The following is a 25,799-nucleotide window of genomic DNA, read 5'->3' as shown; positions in this document are numbered from 1 at the left end:
TTTACCAGGACGTCCTTAATTTGATCAAGATACGTTCGTCTAGGTCTTCCCACTCCGACCTTTCCTTCCACACTCTCCTTGTGGACTCTGCTTAGTCAACCTGCTTTCATTCATCCTCTTTTATATATCTTGTATGTATTTATGCTTTTTTTGTAATGTATGTATTTTTCAGTATGCATGTGCACTTTATTCTTAGATTCTTTATTATTAGAGAATTCCAAACGGCATTAAGCCCGCCTTTTGTACATTTTTATTAAGTTTTAAATGAATAAATAAGGACATTTAAACGTGGTACTAACTAAACCAGCGCATGCAGATGAAGTTCGCGGCACACTCAACGTCGAGCGCGGTTCAAGCCGCTCTCCACAGTTCAAAAGGCGGATTTGCATCAAACACGATGCGTTTGACAAGCAGACACTCCTCATGTGGCTAGTATTTACTCACGCATATACTTATATCCGCATAACGCATGTAATTCTGTAGTATCATGTTATATTGCATACATACATACATATGATCACATCTTTATCCCTTACGGGGTAGACAGAGCCAACGGTCTTGAAAAGACTGAATGGTTACATTCAGCTATATGGCTTAATAATAGAATTGAGATTCAAATAGTGATGGGTTGCTAGCCCATCGCCTAAAAGAAGAATCCTAAGTTTAAAAGCCTATCCCTTAGTCGCCTTTTACGACATCCATGGGAACGAGATGGAGTGGTTCTTTTTTTAATTGGTGCCGGGAACCACACGGCACTATGTTATATTGGAATGAAGAAAATTGTTTGTTACCGCTATTTTTGGTTGAGAGGTAATTGCAATTCGAGTTTTTGGATATTCACAATGTTAGTTTATTTATACACGTAGGTATTCAAAAATCAGTTACTCCCTCTTCCAGTAGGAAATTCGGGACTTCTCTGCCGAATTTCATGTTCCATCCAGTAGCTACGTACACGCACAAAAGTGCCACCTGCAAAAAATTATTGGGATTCTTCTTTTAGGCGACAGGCTAGCAACCTGTCACTATTTGGATGTCAATTCTATCATTAAGCCAAACAGCTGAACGTGGCCTATCAGTATTTTTAAGACTGTTGGCTCTGTCTACCTGCAAGAGATATAGACGTGATTATATGTATGTACAAAAGAATACAGGATTTTCATAGGTGCCACAGGAACTATAGTTTTTACCGTCGTTAAAAGTAACCTATGTCCTTCATACGCGTGAACAGAAAACAAACAAACTAACTATCGCATTAATTAATTACCTGGGATAGAATAGTTAATAAATAAATATATATACGGGACAATTACACAAACTGAGTTAGCCTCGAAGTAAGTTCGAGACTTGTGTTACGAGATATTAACTCAACGATACTATACTTTATAAAACATACTTATATAGATAAACATCCAAGACCCAGGCCAATCAGGAAAAGTTCTTTCCTGATCATGCCCTGGCCGGGATCTGAAACCGGGACCTCCGGCGTCACAGACAAGCGTACTACCGCTGCGCCACAGAGGCCGTCATAGTTAAGCTGCAGTAAAGTCTCACAATCTATTAAAACAAATTTAATCCCCGTCAACAAACGGCAATGCAATGCTTAAGACAGACATTGTCAATGACACAATTCGAACAATATCGCCACATTCCCTCCCAGTAACCACGCAAAGTGAATCGAAAGCTATCGAAACAAGCAGTGAAATGACAACTGATTGTATTAAAGATAATCACTTCGACTACTCGAGACATTTTCCTACTGGAAAATACGGCTCGACTCTTGGAGTTTGGCGCAAGTTATAAGCGATTACAATGTTAATTATGTTGTATAAATTTCTATTGTACCCATTGCGAAGAATACCGGATTAATTTTTGTATTTAAAAATACATACATATCACTTCTATATCCCTTGCGGGGTAGACAGAGCCAACAGTATTGAAAAGACTGATAGGCCACAGTCAGCTGCTTGGCTTAATGATAGAATTGAGATTCAAATAGTGACAGGTTGCCAGCCCATCGCCTAAAAGAAGAATCCCAAGTTTAAAAGCCTATCCCCTAGTCGCCTTTTACGATATCCATGGGAATGAGACGGAGTGGTCCTATTCATTTTTCATTGGTGCCGGGAATCACACGGTACCAATATTTCATCAAACATAAGAAACTAAGAACACAGGTACATTATTATTTTCTAAATAAAATATTTATGATTTAAATCGCTTTTCTTAGCTATCTTAAACAGCTCTCGGTATCGATATCTTCTGTTCCGACGCCGGCTCTGCCACTCATTTAAATAACCTATCTCATCTTGTTACTAAAGATCCTTCTGATATTGTTGCAAGATTTGTTTTCGAATCTGTACCACACGATTTTAACTTTTGGATTTCAAAAGTTAGGTATACTTTGATGGTTTTGTTTACAGTTCGTTGTTTGAATGTTTTGATTCGATTTAGTGAAAGAATACTATAAGACTCGTGTCTCGTGTGGTTTCCGGATTCCGCTTCCATCTCTTTCGCATTTATGTCGTAAAAGGCGACTATAGGATAGGCTTATAAAATTGGAAAACATTTTTTTGGGCGATGGGCTAGCAACCTGTCACTATTTGAATCTCAATTCTATCATTGAGCCAAACAGCTGAACGAGGCCTTTAAGACTTTACAAGACTGTTGGCTCTGTCTACCCCGCAAGGGATATAGACGTGACTATAATTATGTTGTTATAGACTAGTAAATTTTACGTCTAATTTCATTATAGCGGGATATAAACGCTCATTATTTGAATATCAATTCTATCCATTGAGCCACACAGCTGAACGTGGCCTATAAGTCTTTTTTAAGATTGTTGGCTCTGTCTACCCCGCAATGGATATAGACGTGATTGTATGTATGTATATATGAATATAAACGGTGTTAATATAACGATAAGTTGTGACGTCATTTACTTATAAAACTTAAATAGATCTAGTTTTGAGATCCAACTGTCCAGTTTAGATTAATGCTGTAATATTTCTTTACATATATAACGTTTTACCCTCCATTCAAACTGTTGCTACCCGATAAAATTATTATGCAATATCAGCTAAGCCTAAAAGCCTTCCAAGCAAATTATGTTAGCAGCCGAAGCGGGCTTTCAGCGAGGCCAGTCGATTTTCAAGATTAAGACAAACGCTTGTCATAAGACTGGGTGTACATTCACAAAAATAAAATTTAATCGTTATTTTTGATCGTAGGTGTTCGAATAAAAGTGCAGAATGCATTGGAAGGCACAAGTTTAAATTATAAGCGCCATGTATCTTTGACTCTTTTTTTGATGTTCATTACATTGATAACTAAAAGATGCTCTTACGGCGACTCGTTGTGTTACTATGATCCAATTATTGGATAGGTTCTGTTGCAAAAGTTGCAGAAGTCAGACAGAAGTAGCTTTGTGTAAAAAAACTGACTTTTTCAATCCAAGTTCGTGGCCATACGCGGATTTAAACACACATATGGTCACGTCTATATCGCTTGCGGGGTAGACAGAGCCTACAGTCCCGAAAAGACTGAATGACCACGTTCAGCTATTTGGCTTAATGATAGAATTGAGATTCAAATAGTGACAGGTTGCTAGCCCATTGCCTAAAAAAGAATCCTAAGTTTGTAAGCCTATCCCTTAGTCACCTTTTACGACATCCATGGGAAAGAGATGGAGTGGTCCTGTTCTTTTTTGAATTGGTGCCGGGAACCACACGCGACTTTAAAGCTATTCCAATGATGGGGATACAGCGATGATAAAAGAGATTTACATTTTACAGAAACCTCAAAATATGTAAACATTTTTCCTGGAATGTGTTACCAGCCTTACACAAATGGTTTAATAAGGCTAGCGCAATATTTCGCGGCGTCATATAATTACGTCGATAAATTCGTTAGCACGTGTTTACGCGGGGCGAGAACGGCAACATAAACTACAGCTGGAATCCTAGTTGAAATTGGTGTTTTTGTAACGCAATTTTTACGAGAAATGTTTGATTCTATAATAAAACGGACTATAAAACGATATGAAAAAAAAGAATAAGGCCACTCCATCTCGTTCCCATGGATGTCGTCAAAGGCGACTAAGGAATAGGCTTATAAACTTGGGATTCTTCTTTTCGGCGATGGGCCAGGAACCTGTCACTATTTGAATCTCAATTGGAGATCTCAATAATGAATTGAATCTCAAAAGGAAAGAGATGGAGTGGTTCTATTCTTTTTTGTATTGGCGCCGGGAACCACACGGCACTTATAATATTAGTAGGATATTCCAGCGGGAAAGAAGCGCGATTTTACATAGATGAAAATATTTAATCTTAAAAACTACGCCTTATTACCGACGTTGTAACAACATTTCTCCTCGACATCCGCCGTCAATGTTCAAGCTATTTCGTAATTCAGTTAATAGTTAACGGGCGAGATAATTCAGTGGACGGTAACTACGTTAGCCTTTCGTGAATAGTGTTCTCTCTTCACGGCCAATGGAGTGGAAGGGCCGCCATTATGGGGCAGCCCCGACAAAGTGCCGGGTAACGGACTGGACGCCCTGTGAATGTTTCGGCATACTATGCTTTGACAGAGTTAATAATACATCGATATAATTATATTAGTTATAGATATAATTTAAAACTGAATGTAACATAACATAACACAACGCAACGCGACGTAACGCAACGCGACGCAACGCGACGCAACGCAACGCAACCCGCCGCAACATTTAATCACGTCTATGTCCGGGGTATAGGGGTAGATAGAGTTAACAGTCTTAAAAAAATTGAAAGATCACATTCAGCTGTTTTCCGCTGTTTGCCTTTATGACAGAGTTGTAAAATGACATCAAGACATTTGACAGTGTGGAGCTAATTTGTCGAAGACCGCGGTGGATGACGCGGAAACAGAGAACAACGTATTAAATGTGCGTTAATAATATATTTTTTTGAATAGGTCACTTCATGTCATCAATTTAAATACTTCCTTGACAACTATTTCGTGGTCTTCTTCTTCAGAAATTTCTTGTGATCTTGTAAAACTATCTACTGCTATCGTGTGTATGTGTATGTATATATTACTATGGATACGGACGTAAGGAATTTTAAGAGAACATTCTTACATTGTTTTACGAGTATGTTGTGTTCAGTCGCCATTTTGTAATTAATATTTACTCACGTTGTTTACTCATTGTTACACAGCTGTAATTATGTTTATTTTAAGTATGTTTAATCCATCCTCCAGGCGGTATCCCTCCTTGGGGAAACCTCCTTGACCTTCATAACTTTTTACGAAGGAACCTTCGTTAGTTAGTTATCATAATTATTGCACTAGGTTGAATCGCTTCTTAGAGGTTACAATGAAAAGAGATGATTCTATTCTAAAGTGCTGAGTACAGGACTTAACTAGCGTAACTCTACTAGGTTTTCCTACTGGCTTTGCTCTCAAGGATTCCAGCATCATTTATTTCAGTCTATGGTATTTACACCGATCCTTTTTTATCTGTTTTTGAGTTTATTCTTTAAAATTATTTGGGAAAATAAGTTTGTGTTTTTCCTTTTCATGCGTTATCTACTAAACCAATCTTATTTTAATTAATACTGTGTAGAAGGACATAGGGTACCTACCTTCATATCGTAGTAAAAACTATGGGATTTGAAAAAAAAATATTGTATTCTTTTGTAAAAATTTGTCAAGTCATAAAGATACAAAAAATTATCCTTAGAATATTATTAATTAGTTGCTTAAAATAATATAGACGTAATGTCATCAAGCCATTAGACAGTGCAGGGCTAATTTGTGGAAAGCAGTCACCCAGGCCGCGGTGAACGGCGCGGAAACAGACAACGACATACTTGGGGCTGCGTGTGTACAACACTATTTTATTTTGACCTGGTTACGTGAACGACGTTGTTTCAGTATCATTACTTAGGCGAATGTCACATTTTTGTTTAAAGGTACCGTTCGCAAATTTAGGAAACATTTATCTCCTGATGATTTATTAAACATGTCCTATCTTGATCAAATTAAGGACGTCCTGGTAAAGGGTCAGGTTAAGAGTACCCGAAACCGCCGAGAGAAGAGAGAGAAGAGAAGCTTATAGAGAGCTATGAATGTGGATGAAGCGAAGGTAGTATGCAGAGATCGTGACAAGTGGAAAGATGTAGTCTCTGCCTACCCCTCTGGGAAAGAGGCGTGATTTTATTTATGTATGTCCTATTGGGTTGACTTACGATTATAACTTAGACTTTGCATTTAATTCGTTGGAAGTTTTTGGTGAAATTATTAATACAATTTGCGAGTAAGTATGAAGTAATTTTATTTTAATAAATAAACATAACATTTTATAACCACACGCTAGACTCCATGACAGGTGACAATTGTTTGCGGAAATGAAATAGATGGCGCGACATGTACATAACAATAATCAAAATCAAGACTTAAAAATAATATTACTTAAATAAGTTACAACAAAACATTTCATATCTGCCACCAAATTTAAATGAGTTTTTTTCGTTCGATACGCATGATTTTAAAACATTTTTATTTCGATTTAACTTTGTAAAAAAGTTATTCATTCACTTGCAAAACAAACCTGGACAATTGCAGATTGAGTTATGCGGTGTTGAACACAGGTTCAACACTATATATATGTTATTTTAATAAAAATAATTTGCATTCCGAATCCGACATTTTTTGAGCTCGGCACACAAAGGGTATTCCGTTACATGCACAATAATTAAAAGTTTTCACGTCGGTGGTGTTAGTAGGGTATTCTCATTAGGGCTTCATTAGATGATAAATAAATCAGAATACAAATGCAGTTCCCGTTTAGTATACCAAGTAATTAGAGACATTAATTTTGAGTATCATTCATTCAGAATCAGAGTGAATATTTTTATGTTTTTATCTCTAGTTTATACCCAAATTGGAGCGTTATAATTCAGAAATTTAATCAATATCTTTAGATTTCTCTTACTCAATCTAGACCCGTAATCGAACTTTTAATACTTCTAACACGCTCAGAACGTAGAATCCATACTAATATTAGAAATAAGAAGGTAAGTCCGTTTGTTGTCTGCACCAATTTACATGAGAGTTTTCAAACATGGAACACAGAAAAACCCATAGGTTACTTTTCAGCGGGCGAAGCCACGAGCGGAAGCTAGTATAGATACAGGTTAAAATAACACCGTCTGCCGTGTGGTTCCCGGCACCATAACAAAAATGAATAGGACCACTCCATCTCTTTCCCACGGATGTCGTAAAAGGCGACTAAGGGGTTGGCTTACAAACTTGGGATTCATTTTGTATTCGATGGGCTAGCAACCTGTCACTATTTGAATCTCAATTCTATCATAGCCAAATAGCTGAACGTGGCCATTCAGTCTTTTCAAGACTGTTGGCTCTGTCTATTCCGCAAGGGATATAGGCGTGACCATGTGTATGAGTATGTAAAAAACCACATTCAAAAACATTCATTCGTAAAAGCTACATAATCCCGGTCGTCGACCCGCAGCCGTATCTCGCGCGCGTCAGCACTCGGCTGAGAGCCCTCGTGCCGGGAGCAGTCGTAAACGACGAGCTAGGGACTCACTGCTGAGTTTTAAGTCGATTGTAACTGCTATACGGGATACGATATTAAGCACTTATTATGGGTGGAAGGAAACTTGATAAACTAAAGGTCAAAAACATTTAGTACCTACATACTTGACGGCTCCTGTGGCGCAGCGGTAGTGCGCATGTCTGTGGCACCGGAGGTCCCGGGTTCGAATCCCGGCCAGGGCATGATGAGAAACGAACTTTCTCTGATTGGCCCGGGTCTTGGATGTTTATCTATATAAGTATTTATTGTAATTTTATAATAGTATCGTTGAGTTAGTATCTCGTAACACAAGTCTCGAACTTACTTCGAGGCTAATTCAAACTGTGTAATTAGTACCGTATAAAAAAGTATACTAAAATTTAACAAAAAAAGACTATTATGATATTATTTTAGGTAGAACTTCTGATTTTCTTGCTTGCTCATTAATATCTTGAAATAGATTGTCTAATATTAATACGTGTTTTTCATACATTCAACTGAAACTAGGAGGTTAATCTACAATGACATAAAAAATGCTGTGAAAATATTTCTTTTTGTACGAGCTTGTTTCTATTTGTGAGACCATTAAAATCATTGTTTAATTGTTAACATAAATAATAAAATAATATATTTTTTTAATTCCCGCATATCTTCCTTAAATCACTTCAATGTACGGAACAGTTAAAATTCCAAATAAAAAAATTCTCTCAAACTTTTTCTTTCATCAATCCTTATCCAAGATTGATGGAAGCGCTTATAATAAGTTGGCGTTAAAAATAAATGTTGTATTGAAACTCAACGCCTCCGAGGTGCCAAGTTTAATTAGCCGGGAACTTCTAGCGGAACTAATGATCTGCGAACATTCCAATTATGTCGAGGACTTCATTTTGCGGAAGTCATACCCATCTTACCATGTCTAAGACAGTTTTTTGGTTGCTTCCTTATCATTTTGGGTTCTCTGAGATATATATGCAAAACCCTTGTTCTTAATCACTGTTGTTACTATAAATGTAAAAATAGTAAGGTTATACCAGGCGCTTTTGAATAGAACCACTCCATTCCCATGGATGTTGTAAAAGACGATTAAGGGCAAGGCTTATAAACTTGGAATTCTTTTTCTTGGGCAATGGGCTAGCAATTTTTTCCCTATATCCCTTGCATGGTAGACAGAGCCAACAGTCTTGGAAAGACTGTGGCGCCACGCTCAGCTGCATGGCTTTCTGATGGAATCAAGATTCAAAAAGTCACAGATAAGAGTGAAAGGCGACGCTCAGATGAATGAATGTAGGTATCTACCGCATACAGAAATTAATAATAAACTTAGTTTCCACAATCATATTACTGTGAAGTTACGAGCACAATTTCCGGCCAGATCACGAGGAGGAACTTCGATGGGGGTTCAAGGGAATTAGCATAGTTTAGGTGACATCTCGGCTTATATAAGATCGTACGACCGCGGGTACATTTCATGTGATATAACTAGGAAAAGAGGTAATAATAACAATTCATAAACGTTTAGGTTAAAAAGAACAGGACTACCTACTCAATTCTTTTCCCATTGATGTCGTAAAAGACGACTAAGGGATGAAATTATAAAAAATTTAAATTAAGTTTAATTATCATCAATTTTCCAACGCACACAATGTTTGTAGTTACATTAACCATACCAAAATCTCAAATCATGTTGTAAATGTCAAAACAAAAACACCCGTTTGAATTCTGTGTAACTTAAGACAACAAAGTGCAGCGCTCAGCACGTTAAAATTAACGTTAATCATCACCAGTTTTACAACGCACACAATGTAAACACACTGTTTGCAGTTTACTGTCGGCGCTGCAGTTAGTTTTAATCTCGCCGGTTATGGCTCGGCACTTAATTTAGGAATCTACCATCGCGAATCGAGACGACAATGTTTATAGTTATTCTCCGTCTAATTCTGTCCGACTTTATTTTTTTTTAGGTTGCGAAAATGCCATCTCTACGTACATACATAGCATATGTATGTACGTAAAGATGGCATATCATGCTTATATCCCTAGTGGGATAGACAGAGACAACAGTCTTGAAAAGACTGACAGGCCACGTTCAGCTTTTTGGCTCGATGATAGAATTGAGATTCAAATAGTGACAGGTTGCTAGCCCATCGCCTAAAAGAAGAATCCCAAGTCATGCCATATTTAATGTGTATAGGTATTATTTATTTAAATTCTTAATTTATGTGATATAGGAAGAGTCAAATAAATACTAATTTTTGGTTAATTAATAATTAAATCTAACCGCGAATGAGGTGCATTTGGAAATACGAATTAATAAGTTGGAAGGCCTAGACGTAACGTAACGTATACTTAATGTAAAATACGTGATATTTATACTACGTACAGTCACCGGCTCGCTACCACACCGAGTACCAGTACACGTCTGTCCGCGATTGCCGCTCGCACGCAACTGTCAACTTGACATTTATAATACCGACTAGTGTGAGTGAGACGGCGTATTGTATCCATTACTAGATACAAACACTACACTTAACTTGATCAAATCGATGTGCCTTTATGTAAGAATTTAAATATATGAACGAAAATAAATAACTATGAAGGGATCGTGGCAAGTAGAAAGATAATATACTCTCGCTGACACAGAAAAGGTATGACGAAAGAGACTGATCTGATACGCATTTCATGTATTTAGATCAAGGCCCTCATTGTCCAACAGTCCTTTGATTCTATTTTTTGCAGCTGTGATCACTTCTATCGTTCGTGTTTGCCGCGTTCGTTTGTTTAGGCCTGCAAATTGGGTGTCCACGCCGAGAGCGCCAATATTGACGGAGCTTCGATGAAATTAAAAGTTTTTTTTTTGTTCCTCTCACAATACTGCAAATTGTACGTTGTAACAGTGCAAATATTTGGAAGAGATGTTGTTTTGGTAATATATATTTTTTTGTTACTTGTTTTGAACAAACTACTCAGCTGCTCAGCGGGACAAATTAAAGCATACCTTTATACACACCTTTATATATCTATTTTTCACATTTCTCATTGCCTTAACAACTTACTCCTGGGTTACTCCTGGGGAACCGAGGCGGATTGTATTTATGCTCCAATTCGTGAAATCTTTGTTTGCGCGATTTGGATTCTTCGCTGCTATTGGCCGAGCGCGTCATTTTCTTTGCTATGATTGACAATTGGTGCATGACATTAGTGATGTCGCCACAAGCTCTAATTAGTTTATCAAATCAATTTATATTTTTAGTATGGAATAATGAATTCTCGATACATTATAATACCAAATTTTAATTAAAAATAACATCGTTCACTACAAGTTATGTCATTATTTTCTCAAAGGTAACGATACACAATGAGCGTTAAATAGAAATATCAGGAACAGAAGTGACCGGTTGCCTCAATAGCGGAATAGTGCCGCTCGAATGGCACCAAGCTAAATAGGACCGATAGAATGGCACCAAACAAAATAGTGCCTCTAAGCTGACCGTGTGCGCTTGACATATGAAATATACGATATAATGTACTTGGTCAGTTTATATCGCTTCAAAATGTTTTAAATAAAGAACTTCGGAATTGTATGAGACTAGGTTAAACAGTCTTCAAAATATATACAAATACCATGTATTTTATGTATTTGTGGTAAATAATATAGTGTAAATAATAAAGTGCTTGGACCCTATGAAAAGCTACATACATACGAGTACATACGCCAACTACGTTATATTATGTATAAATAGTGTAATGAGTTTCTAATCAGTTATCAAATATGACCTTAAACTTAGAAAATGTACATTAGTCCACGATTCAGATTTTAGAGATCTTATAATTCGTCCATCAATTGACGTCCGGTGAAAATGCTGCATTGTTGTTAGTTCCGCCGCTTCTTCTATACATGCGCTTTAGAAGCGGTAGTATATATAATTGGTATCAAATTTTGAAAATAAAACTATTTTATTCTATTCTACTACAATTTATGCGAGAAGTCCCTTGTAACAGCTATGTAGTATAGAAATAGTTCACTTAAAGTTTTTTCTGTTTGGTCAGCTGATAGACTGGTAGAGAATGCCTAACGGTATTAAGTCTGTCTTTTGTAAATTTTTTTGTGCAATAAAATTTGAAATAAATAAATATAGTATAGAATAATATTAAGCAGCGACTATTTCCCTTAGTACAATCTCGCATTTTGTCATTCTTTGGACACGTTACAAGGAGAGGCAACCGATCCATAGAACGGCTTGTTGTCCAGGGTAAAGTGGAAGGCTCTCGACCGCGCGGGAGGTCACCCATGCGATGATCCGACCAAATAAAGTCTGTGATTGGCGGTTCACTTAACGAGTGCAGCAGGATGACTTCCAGCAGGGAGAAATGGCGGGACATCATAAGGCGCACATTGGCGCCCGCCTCCAACACTACATGATGACCACGACCACTCTGTCAAGAGTGACACGACTAAGAAGAAGTATAGAATAAATCTAAAGAAATAAAATCGATAGTCAAGTATACAGGGTCCAATCTACAAATCTCCATTCAGATTGCATGACAAAAGATCACGAATTTGTCCTAAGCTTTTGTGAAGTAAATTGAAAGAGAACGGATTTGCGATATCGCAGGGCGAAAAGGTGAATGGAAATTTTGACTCGAATGGTTTTTTTTTATTGAAATCTATTTTAACAGAAGGAAAAAGTTTTTAAAATAAGCAACATTGTTTGCATGCTAGTCTGCTAGCGTAAACATAATCTGTGTCATTCTCTCCTCGCGAAGACTTTATGAAACAAATGTTTATAAAAGAAGAATTCTTCTTTTGGGCCTTGAGCTATCATTCTGTCACTATCACTTAATCCCAATTCTTATATATATGTAGTCAAGTCATCGAGTAAAAAAGAAGGCTTTAAGCACGTTTTGACAAACATACATATAAACGTCTATATCCCTTGAGGGGTATACAGAGTCAACAGTCTTGAAAAGGCTGAAAGGCCAGTTTCAAATGTTTGACTAAATGATAGAATTGAAATACAAATTGTGACAGGTTGCTAGGTAATCCCAAGTATATAAGCCTGTCCCTTAGTCGCCTTTTACGACATTCATGGGAAAGAGATGAGGTAGTCCTATACTTTTTTCTATTGGTGCCGGGAACCACACGGCACGGCAATTCTCAAGATCACATCCCAATTAAGTTTAATTAATGTGAAATATAAATACCACAACCTTTACTCGAGCATTTGCCCAAAAATTTCTTTGAATAAAAGCCGAAGGTACGTATTTCGAAAATACTTGACGGACTAATGATCACACATAAAAGGGGAAATATTCAATTTCGCATCTGCAACAACGTCTCATATTGTGACACTCCAGCACAAGAGCCCTCTCCAACTCCTAACAGTACCCCGTATTTACCAACCGTGTTTACGTTGCCAACTCTGAACAAGCAACAAGGAACTTTGGTCGTTATTTGTATGACGCAGACGCATATTAACATTAAAATTCCCTTGCGGGGAAGTTTGCCAATTTGAGAGTCGTGAATGAACCAATAAAGTGACCGTATGTGGTTATAGTTTTATGAAATTCTGATGGTAAGTGCCGTGTGGCTCTCGGCGCCAATAGGAAAAAGAATAGGAACACTTAATCTCTTTCCCATGGATGTCGTAAAAGGAGACTAAGGGATAGTCTTATAAACTTAGGATTCTTCTTTTAGGCGATGGGCTAGCTACCTGTCACTATTTGAAACTCAATTTCATCATAAAACCATACAGCTGAACGTGTCCTTTCAGTCTTTTCAAGATTATTGGCTCTGTCTAACTGGCAAGGAATGTAGACGTTATATGTATGTATGTAATTTCTATGCCACGGCGTATGTTTCGGTTTTTTTTCCAAATATATTTTTTTTATGAAATTTTAAAAAAATTCAAATTAATATTTAAGACTTACTTTGTTGATCTGATTTAATAACAATAATCTAAATATATTATTCACACTTACTAAGATTTTAATGGTGACAGAAAATTTATAGCTTATAGCTTAAAAAAAAACAAATATTATAAATTTCTATTACGGAGCGAGCTCCGTAGAAGAAATTTGTAATATTTGTACGAGTAGTATTTTCTCGACAACTGAAGACAATGTATTAGATAAGAAGTCTAGATACCGAAAGCTACAAAGTTTGGTAAATACTGTTATGAACTGAGCTAAAGCTGAGCTAATACTACTAAATAATAAGATCACAGAAGAGCTGTTTATTGTGAAGTTATTAATAAAAGAGTTATGAGATTAATACAAATTTCCAGATGACTAGTAGTTATTAAAATTATACCTTTTGTCTTTAGCAAGAAAATTAAATATAGATACCACAGTTCTGTTTGTTTGTTTGTAATATCTTAATACATAGAAATTTAAACAGTTACAAGAAATATTACATAATTATAAAAGAAATAAATCACTACGTCAAATTGGGTGAAAAGAACAATAATAAGTTAATATAAGTTACGTTATTTTGTCTAATAACTTTTTTTAATGATAACCATATGTCTAACTCATTTGACAATCAATCAACTGAGTTAGACGATCAAGTTTCAATGATTAAAAAATTACGTTAACGAACAACATTTATGGAAAGTTTTTAATACATGATCGTGAATTTGCTGTAATTTATTGTGGTGCAATATAGAGGTATTGTATTGCATTGCATTGTATTGTATGGTATTCAACATCACAATAAGTTTACATCACAATTTCAGTATTTTTATTATTTGCTTTATTCAAATCCATCACATTTATCATTGCAGCGCGATTCAGCATTATTTAGATAGATAGAAAAACCTTTATTGCACAAAAATTATAACAAAAATAACTTATAGTTAAACTTATACCAATGCGAAGGTACAAAGAAAACTCTTGCCGCATTATTCATTACCTTCCAGGCAACCAAGTTATTTAGGGTTAAGGCTGATGTTGTATTATAAAATTCAGAAGAATCAGATACCACATTTAGTCGGATCGCTTAAAGATTTGAGATTCAAAGATACGAACTTACATAACCTTAAAGTGCTAATTCTGTGATCTCGTTAATCCGCGGTGGAGCCGTGAGCGAGGATTATAACTTCGTCTCTGCCCCCCGGAGTGGCCAACTTGTGTCTTATCGTAGGAATTATTGATGGTCGCACTAATTTTGTTACTGTGATTAACTAACATGATTAGCTCTAGTCCAGTTGGGATGAAATTGTAAAATGTGTAGATAAAATTGTAAAAAATCGTAAGGATCATCATATTGTATCTCTTTTGTTGATATTGATGGTCGCACAATCGCGAACACAATCGTGGACAATCGCGAACTTCTAACAAAATAAAAAAATATATATCAAAATCTCTTTCCCATGGATGTCGTAAAAGCCGACTAAGGGGTAGGCTTATAAACTTGGGATTCTTCTTGTAGGCGATGGGCTAGCAACCTGTCACTATTTGAATCTCAATCCTATTTTAAAGCCAAATAGCTGAACGTGGCCTATCAGTATTTACAAGACTGTAGGCTCTGTCTACCCCGAAAGGGATATAGACGTGATTATATGTATGTATGTATGTAAAATATTATGTTATGCTTGCCGTTACAAGGTAACGTTGTTGAAATTTGATGAATTGTCAAATGGTTCGTAATGTGAACGTAATGAGCGTTAAGACCAACCTCTTTTCTCAATCCCGTCCGTCCCGTAAACTTACGATAATTAATCAGAACTTGCTACATTTATTTTCAATTGGGAACTAGCAACTAAAGTCATTAGTTCCATTGTTCCGGCAAGTTAATTAAAAGTTTTAGTTTGCGTACGGAACGCCTTTCGCTCGCTCTTTATTTATTGTGCTTTATTAAGAATATCTTTTATATGGACTTGTTCTGATGTATATGTATTTGTAAACCACATTCTCGTCATAACTCGTTCCTTGGTTGTAATGCTGTGAAGCCCAGGGTTCGCTAGCCTACATATGTACATACATACATATAATCACGTCTATATCCCTTGCGGGGTAGACAGAGCCAACAGTCTTGTAAAGACTGATATGCCACGTTCAGCTATTTGGCTTTAAGATAGAATTGAGATTCAAATAGTGACAGTTTGCAAGCCCATCGCCTAAAAAAGAATCCCAACTTTGTAAGCCTATCCCTTAGTCGCCTTTTACTACATCCATGGGAAAGAGATGGAGTGGTCCTATTCTTTTTTGTATTGGTGCCGGGAACCACACGGCACATAACTCGTTCCTTGGTTGTAATGCTGTGAAGCCCAGTGTTCACTAGATATATGTGTACCATTTGTTAAACGTGTGAAAAGACCTCCATTTACCCGTCCGGATACGGGAAGCCGGCCGTGTTTTGGACTTGAACCCATTATAACCACACGGTGCCATCGCCTACCGCTTTGGAGCCGGGAGCAGGGGTACCCTCACTCACATTCCCGGTAATCTGTTTGGTCATTCTGGGTTTGCACCCCACGTAATTTTTATTTTGTGCATATACATGCAACATAACTTCTTTTTTAATATATTATTTCAAATATTTACGTGGGAAGTGAAGTGCCGTGTGGTTCCCGGCACCATTACAAAAAAGAATAAGACCACTACATTTCTTTCCTATGGGTATAGTAAAAGGCGACTAAGTGATAGGCTTATAAACTTATGATTCCTCTTTTAGGCGATGGGCTAGCAACCTGACACTATTTTAATCTCAATTCTATCATTAAGCCAAATAGCTGAACGTGGCCATTCAGTCTTTTCAAGACTATGGATCTGTCTACCCCGCAAGGGATATAGACGTGACCATATGTATGTACACTAGCTAGGCTCAGTCGCTAGTTATAGGTAACCACATAAATTATATAAAAATCGATATAACCATAATAACTAGGTTACTCTAAAGCATATCTGGCAAGTTATCTTGTTATTCGCATATGCCAAATTCTCGGGTTATCGAGTACCCTCTCGCCCCGCCGGAGGTTACTCGCAACATTCCGGGAATAACGACGATGTTTCTCCATTAATTATATTGCATAGATGAACTTTCGGTGTAAGAAAATCTATTTTTAGTGCTTACAAAAGAATGTTTGATCAACCCATCGCGTCTCTTTGGCGGTAACGTAGACAAGAGACTAACTATTTCTATTTACCTTGACACGAATATTTGATTATTACCGGTATAGTACCGAAACTGACCGTAAAATAATAGGTACCGGTAACGACAGTATAGGTACTACATCTGGTATCGGTATCACATCAGGGCCAATGGTACCGGTTTCCCGAAAATACATACATATATTTAGTCACGTCTAAATCCCTTGCGGGGTAGACAGAGCTAACAGTCATTTAAAAACTGAAAGGCCTCATTCAGCTGTTTGGCTTGATGATAGAATTGAGATTCAAATAGTGGCAGGTTGCTAGCCCATCGCCTAAAGAAGAATACTAAGTTTTTATTCCTATCCCTTAATCGTCTCTTACGACATCCATGGGAAAGAGATGAAGTCGTTCTATTTATTAGTGCCGTGAACCACACGGCAAAAATTCTCAAAAATACCGGTATTAATAAGCCTTGTCCGTGTCCGTTCGTAGACACGCATATTTCTAGCACTCCAAAGTCGCGGTTCACAACTAGTTTATTTATAGTCAGTTGTTATATTAAGAACGGTGAGCGGCTGTTACGAACTCCTTAGAGTGTTCCGAACTCCTTTGTAAAAGACAGACATTTTGTAATTTAAAATAAGAAAATCAAATGACAGTCTGTTTTGAGCGTGCATCATCTTTTCTTTACCAGCGCAAATATCTTATTATTTTCGGCATATTTCCTATAGCGGCCGTTAGCAATGCTAATGACGTCACTAGTAACTCAGTTTGTCCGCGCGCCGCACTTACATTGTTTGTCGTCTAAGTATTGCAGGGAGGCTGCTGTGTGGAGTCTACACAGAGACATGTTTCGCATTTCCTTTGCAACAAAATAGATGAATGTAATCGCTTAATATTTGCTTTGAAGAATTTATAGTTATCTTATTTTTAAAAACTATTAGAATTAAAACTTGTATACGCTTTGTATAATTCAATTTCAGAAGAAAAAATGGATAGGCTTACAAACTTGGGATTCCCTTTTTTTGGCGATGGGCTAGCAAGCTGTCACTATTTGGATCTCAATTCTATCATTAAGCCAAATAGTTGAACGTGGCCGGTCAGTCTTTTCAAGACTGTTGACTCTGTCTGCCCTACAAGGGATATAGACGTGACCATATGTATGTATGTATGTAAGAAAAAATTACCAGAATTTTAGTCAGGTGTATTTGACGTGTGAGACTTATTAATAGCAGTATATGATTTGGTATCCATTAAGACAGATCCTAGCTGGGGTTATGACCATTTCCAATGAATTCCAATTTATTGTCAGAAGAGGAAACATTCAAGTGTGGAGCGTCCATTCACCATAGCATATATCCTACTAATACTTGTATTATAAATGCGAAAGTTTGTGAATATATCTAGATGTTTGTTACTCTTTCACGCAAAATCTACTGAACCGATTACGATGAAATTTGGTATGTAGGTAGCTGAAGACCCAGAGTAATATACAGGCTACTTCTTATCCCGGAGTTCCCGCGGGAATCATAGGGTTTCCATGCGGATGAAATCGTGGGCGGCCTTTAGTATTAACTATTCTTATATGGCAATAGCAACTATACGAGTACTTATATGGTTTATATACCATACCATATAAGAAAAGTTGCTTGAATTCCCCACTCTATTTGATCATCGTAAGCGCATCGGTTATCATTCTATCTATCAATGGCGAATAAAGACATACCTACTTACATACATACATATAATCACGCCTATATCCCTTGCGGGGTAGACAGAGCCAACAGTCTTAAAAAGACTGATAGGCCACGTTCAGCTGTTTGACTTAATGATAGAATTGAGATTCAAATAGTGACAAATTTCTAGCCTGTCGCCTAAAAGAAAAATCCCAAGTTTATAAGCCTAAAGACATACCTAGTTTAGGTTTTCTAATAATTGTTCCTCTTAAACAAGAACAAATACCATTCCACTTAATAAACACTTATTTCACTTAAATAAAAGTAATGATCAAGAATAATAACATCATTTATCTTTAATTCCATTAATATATTACCAGCCTCATATAACAGCCGACAGCGCCCAACGATCCAGCGATAATTTCGTTCGGGGCGGAATGTACACATATAATAATATACTGCATGTCTGTGTGTCCGTGTATCGCACAATTCACTGCTTCCGGCGATGAAACGAATGTTCTGGACATTTTGGAGCTGGTAATTTACTATTATTGTCAAGATAAATTTACGGTAATGTGTATTTTACACCACTGTCTCGAATAAGAGGTAATGTTTGCAGATCTTGCGTCGATTTAATTATTTGTGATTTTTTGGTCATATTTTAAGTGATTTTATAACTCTATCATCATCATGCCGTGTGGTTCCCGGTATCGATACAAAAAAGAATAGGATTACTCCATCTCTTTCCCATGGATGTCGTAAAAGGCGACTAAGGGATAGGCTTACAAACTTGGGATTCTTTTTTAGGCGATGGGCTAGCAACCTGTCACTATTTGAATCTCAATTCTATCATTAAGCCAAATAGCTGAACATGGCCATTCAGTCCTTTCAAGACTGTTGGCTCTGTCTACCCCGCAAGGGATATAGACGTGAACATATGTATGTATATGTATGTATCATCATCATATCATAAAAGCGAAAATTCTAAATCGCGTAAGCACAAGATTGCATAGATTTGAGTAATATATACACCCTCCGGCACAACATCATCGGAGCCGCGGTTCCCCAGGCATAACACCTAGCCTGGCGGAAAATCTTCCCTTTCACAATCATCGCTCTCACTACAGTGTCTTCAGGTCACTGTTAAAGAACACCACATTATAAACTTTGCAGAGTGACATCTCAGTTAGTCATCAATTATACGGTTTTGTCTGAAACGTTTTCTATTTGGGCAGAGACTGGATTTCCACTTGCTACGATCCTTACAGACTTTTCCCGCTTCCTCTACACTCATTACTCTTTTCATGCATATTCGACGATTACGCGTACTCCTAACATCTCTTTCTGCCTACCCCAATGGGAAACAGGCGTGATGGTATGTATGTATGTATGACGGCCTCTGTGGCGCAGCGGTGGTGCGCTTGTCTGTGACATCGGAGGTCCCGGGTTCAAATCCCGGTCAGGGCATGATGAGAAAAGTACTTTTTCTGATTGGCCTGGGTCTTGGATGTCTATCTGTATAAGTATTTATTATAAAATATAGTATCGTTGAGTTAGTATCTCGAACTTACTTCGAGGCTAACTCAATCAGTGTAATTTGACCCGTACCTATAAATTTATATATTTATATTTATGTATGTATGTATGTATCCTATCTGCATACCTATTGTTCCACCACGGTGGGCTGTAGCTTTGTGCACCCGCATACACGGCTGTTGCAACATAACCCTTTCGCTGTCTCGTATCAAAACTTGTTTTGTTGTCAAAATGAGCCGAAAAGCAACTGGATCATCACACGAGTATTTATGTTTTGGTTCAGTGATTCATTCTTCCGTTATTAGCAAATTGAGGGTTTTTCGAAATCCCAACAGATAAAATAACTGTCATTCTGAGTTTTTTTTTGTATAACAAAAATTGCTGAGAAAAACTTTACACGGCTTTGCATTGTTTTGGCTTTGCAATACATTAAAATGCTAACAATATTCACGGGAGAGAGATCGAGTTGATAATAATTCAAAATTGCTGGAAAGTACGTGCCACAAAAATATGTATGAGGAGAAAAATACAAGAAGTTTCAAATCCTAAGCTGTATATAGTTCGTAATAAAAATAAAAAAAACAATTTTTTATAAGTGTCTGATTTCACCAACTTAGAAATTAAACCATTGTCAGATTCAGATATTCTATTTATAAAGATTTTATTTCTGCTAGAATGGAGGATAATTCTGGTATTTTCTGCTGGAATGTTTTGTTTACGGTCGGTATGCTCAAGCAAGAAACCTGGAATAACTGAGTTTGGGACGGTTGAAATAGCACGCAATTTTGGAGAGGTCGCCCAAAAAATATCCTGTTAATGTAATAAAAAGTTGAATTTGTTGGTTAAGATATTTCAGAAATAATTCCGAAGTTTATAAGTTTTGTGTGACAGCTACAAATTGCCTCAAAATGTTGTTTTGTTGATAAAATTAGTGAACAGGCAGTTACACCATATAAAATTAAACACAGCTTTATTGAAGAATAAGTAACACTTATGTTGAAAAAGTGTTACTTATTCTTCAATAAGAACCTACTAAAGTAATCATTTCGGCATTAATTTGTTGTATAACTTTTTAATTCTCAGCTAAACTAACGAATACATTTCAAAAGTTTACGAGACTCAAGGGTTGAAATCTATACTAATATTACAAAGCTGAAGAGTTTGTTTGTTTGTTTGAACGCGCTAAAACAGGAACCACTGGTTCGACTTGAAATTTTTTTGTGTTGAATAGACCATTTATCGAGGAAGGCTTCAGGCTATATATCATCACGCTGCAACTTCTAACAGCGAAGAAATAATGGAAAATGTGATAAAAGGGGAAAATAATTCATTCTTGAGGGCTTCAATGATGCCCAAAATAACTATTCCACGCGGACGAAATCGCGAGCACAGCTAGTACCTATATAACATAAACAAAATTTGTACATGTTCATCAAACCAGCTTTCAGGTACCTATCCTACTACTATTATAAAGGCGAAAGTTTGTATGGATGTTTGTTACTCTTTCACGCAAAAACTACTGAACCGATTACCATGAAATTTGGTATGTAGGTAGCTGAAGACCCAGAATAACACATAGGCTACTTTTTATCCCAGAGTTCCCGCGGGATTGATAGGGTTTCCATGCGGACGAAGTCGCGGGCGGCCTCTAGTATAACATAAACAAAATTTGTACATGTTCATCAAACCAGTTTTCAGTAAAGCGCGGCGAGGCGGAAGAGCCCGGGGCGCGGCGGGTGCGTAATTACGAATTAATTTGATGCACTGCACCACGGGATGTCTGCTCGACTGTTAGCGGTAGCACTTTATTAGTGATAGCTTAGATTTAACGATGATCGTATGTTCTACTCAGTATATTAAGTATCTCTCTTCCCCGATAAATATAACTTGGGTATGTTCAAGTCGTGTGGTTCCCGGCACCAATAAAAAAAGATTAGGACCACTAAATCTCTTCCCCATGGATGTCGTATGAGGCGACTAAGGGATAGGCTTACAACCTTGGGATACTTCTTTTAGGCGATGGCCTAGCAACCTGACACTATTTAAATCTCAATTCTATCATTAAATCAAACAGCTAAACGTGGCCTATCGGTCTGTTCACGACTGCTGGCTCTGTCCACCCCGCAAGGGATATATAAACGGTTTATAGATAAATGTTAGTGAAGAATTAAAAAGAGAAAATATGCCAAATTGATATTGAGTAAATTATCACGTAAATTACATGCAATTGATAACACGATGACGACGATGAACGTGGCCATTTAGTCTTTTCAAGAACAGTGTGAACGCAGCGCTAGAACAGATCAAAAAGGTTCCCAAAGGCGCTAGACTTATTACCGGTCGTATTGGAGGAATCTTATATTTAGAAGTAAGTATATACAAAAATAATGTTAATAGGATACTTAAATGAAATCGGGAACGTCCTGGCAAAAAGTCAGGACTACAGTACTCTATATTGATAACCTTGCATGAAATGAGAATATAAATATAGTAGTATGTAGAAGAATACAGGGATAGTGGCAAGTGGGAATGGATAAGTATCTATGTATGAAAAGTATTTAATTTGATAAATACATTTTAAAACTATAATTAATTATTTAAAGTATGTTTTTATGAAAAGAAATACATCAACTATACGCTTCGTGTGTTGAATTTCCTACCTCTACAATCGTACTCGTTGAAACAAAGTTTGGTTATAAATTCCAAAAAATCCTGAAATAAATTAACTGCACGAAAAAACAAAAAAATAAACCCGTCTGCTGACGTATAAATTAAAATTTAGAAATGAAACTAAAACGCAATCCTTTACCGCAAATGAGCCCTGGAGCCATAATTAGAGGATCCACACTTGAATTTTGTATGAGTCTTCCTTCAATGGTGCACTCATTAAAATGTCCTTTGGAACGCTCCACCCACGGGAATCGGGTGCGAGCCGCGCGGAAATAACCTTAATATTATACGTGTGGAATTCTTGTGTCGAAAATTTTATTTACTCATATAGCTACTAAGTTATATATTTATTGATGCCGAAATTTCAAAAACGACTGAGCCAATAAAGATCAATTTTGGCAAAAGGTTAATTTTAACTAGGATTAACTTAGACGTCCACTAAGAAAGTATTTTCCAGTGAGATTTTTCGTTTTACGGGAGCGTAGCCGCGGGTGTTCTCTAACGTAATTATAAAATAAACGCAGAGAATGAGACAGGTGGTATTAGTGAATGAATAAGACGAAAAGAAATATAAATATTGAGAAATAGCAACTGTTAGGGTTGAGCAGTACAAAAACTAAAGATAGCTTATTACAGCGAACGGTCAGATCAAATTTTACCCTAAACATTTACATAAATGTGAATGGAGCAAACTTAATAATCGGCTAGAGTAACAAATTAAAAAAAAAACTTAGCAGACACTTCTGAAAGAAAAATAAGAAAATTAAATTAATTACGAGATACGATACTCAATTCTACCATTAAACCAAACAGCTGAATGTGGCCAATCAGTCTTTTTAAGACTGTTGGCTCAGTCGACCCTTCAGGGCATATAGACGTGAATATACATATGTATGTATGTCATCTACCCTCACTAGCTAAAATATTATTTTACATGACCGCAGAGAATCTCCCTGAGGGAAGTTATTGCATATTCTTATGAAATTGAGGCGGGCAATCCCACGGGATACGCACTCATGCACGGAATTACATCTTCGGCCTTTTGTGCAGCGGGAACCTATCTCGATACTCCACGAAATGAATATGTCACCGCAAAATGTTGCCAGTTTGCGAGTTGCAAATTTATGGATGAGATTAAAATTTGATATTTAAAAATGGCGTATTTATTGTACGTTATGCACACATGATGACGGCTTGGCTGTCCTCTTTCAACGTAAATATTCACACTATCCTTGTATATTATTTGACTAGCTGTTTATATTTCGAGTTGAATCTTGATCATACAGTTAGATACAAACAGACAGACAAAAAATGTAAAAAAAAATTCTCTATCCATTTCAGTCAAAAATACTAAATGTACAGACAAAATATTTTTATTGTTTTATTATATACTAGCTGTGCCCGCGACTTCGCCCGCGTGGAATTCAGTCAGGCGGTCGCGTATTACAAAGAACTGCAAATTGCTTATAACGACTATATCTCAAAACCTATTCGTCTGATTTATATACTGTAAATGGCAATTTTAGTCTACATGAAAAGCCGAAAGTAATAAACATATTTATTTGGATAAGGATTAATACTGAATTAAAGAAAATTGGTTTTAAAATAACTTATGTTTATAATGAAAAAATAATCTTAAAAGATGAACATAAAAGTGGTTATTGTAAGTAAACCTTAAGAGATAGATATATGCTCTCGCGGACTTTTTTGTGGCAAAAAATGAGTACTTCACATCTTTAGTACATTGTTTTACTATATCTTTGTTGGTTTGCGCAGCGTTCGCGTGGAAAGCTCGCAGATGGCCGACTCATTCAACTTTCACCTGCATTGTTGACGTTTTCCGTAGGAAATCCGGGATAAAATGTAGCCTATAGCCTTCCTCGATAAATAAACTATCTAACAGTGAAAGAATTATTCAAATCGGTTCAGTAGTTTCTGAGATTAGCGCGTTTAAACAAACAAACAAATAAACAAACAAAACAAACTCTTCAGCTTTATAATATTAGTATAGATGTATAGATTAGTCAATTTGCTTTTAATCTTCTTCTCCACATGACTTGACGTGCATCCTTTTTTTTTAAGCCTGTTGCATGTTATTATAACATAGGAAACTTAAATAGCAAATTTAACATAGCTGTGCTTGTGTGTGTTCAACAGTGCCGTGTGGTTCCCGGCACTAGTTGAAAAAAAAAGAATAGGACTACCCCATCTCTTTCCCATGGATGTCGTAAAAGGCGACTAAGAGATAGCCTTATAAACTTGGGATTCTTCTTTTAGGCAATGGGCTAGCAACCTGTCACTATTTGAATCTCAATTCTATCATTCAACCAAACAAGTGAACGTGGCATATCAGTCTTTTCAAGACTGTTGGCTCTGTCTACCCCGCAAATGTTACAGACGTGAATATATGTATGTTAACACCGTTGCTCCCAGCTGTTTGAGCTGCGCATTGATATTTCAGTTAGTGTCCTTCATTTATATTTAATATTTAACTTCACAGTATCTTGTGCCTAGTCTTGCATTTTTCCAACTCCCTTTTACAATGTCGGTCAACCTAAATTGTTATTGGATTACCCCATAAATTGTTATTATCCAAGATGGCCGTTGTAAAAGTGGTGTGTATGTTGGCACGTGATTTGATGCGTTAGTGATTTTATGACTTATTTATAGCGAGTCATAAGAGAGATGTTATGTCGTATACACTTTTAATTTTGATGGAAATAGATTTCTTCCCAATGTACTACCTACTATATATCTACACTAATATTATAAAGAGGAAAACTTTGTTTGTTTGTTTGTTTGGTTGTAATGAATAGGCTCAAAAACTACTGGACCGATTTTAAAAATTCTTTCACCATTCGAAAGCTACATTATCCACGAGTAACATAGACTATATTTTATTTTGTAAAAAATAGGGTTCCGTAATATATTTGGATTTTTCGGACACAAACTGAAAAAAAATCAACCAAAACTTTACTTATTTTGCGTACGCTGCCTAAACTTCAAAAGATAGAACCATAAAATGTTTTAATTAATTGTAGATCTTATAAATATCTACAAAAAAGTCCGCGACACACTATACCTATCTATGTCGAGTGAGGTACAACAACCACATTTTTATTTAAAAATATTGAATTTTTTTTGGTCTACATTTAAACGCGTTTTTTTTTACTCATGCTATTAATCCTTATCAAAATAAATAATTTTATCAATAAGTACAGTTTATGTAGATAATATTTGGT

At 36.5% G+C, this 25,799-nt stretch overlaps 1 protein-coding gene across 1 annotated transcript in view; it reads left to right on the top strand.

Annotated features, from left to right (window-relative positions):
• Nucleotides 1-25,799, top strand: part of LOC106136730 (cell adhesion molecule Dscam2) — a 196,817-nt gene that overhangs the window by 83,084 nt on the left and 87,934 nt on the right. The window lies entirely within an intron of this gene.

This window comes from Amyelois transitella, chromosome 3 (assembly GCF_032362555.1).
Source record: "Amyelois transitella isolate CPQ chromosome 3, ilAmyTran1.1, whole genome shotgun sequence".
Lineage (NCBI taxonomy): Eukaryota > Metazoa > Arthropoda > Insecta > Lepidoptera > Pyralidae > Amyelois > Amyelois transitella.
Note: the sequence above shows the minus strand (reverse complement) of the source record. Positions and strands in the feature narration are given on the sequence as shown.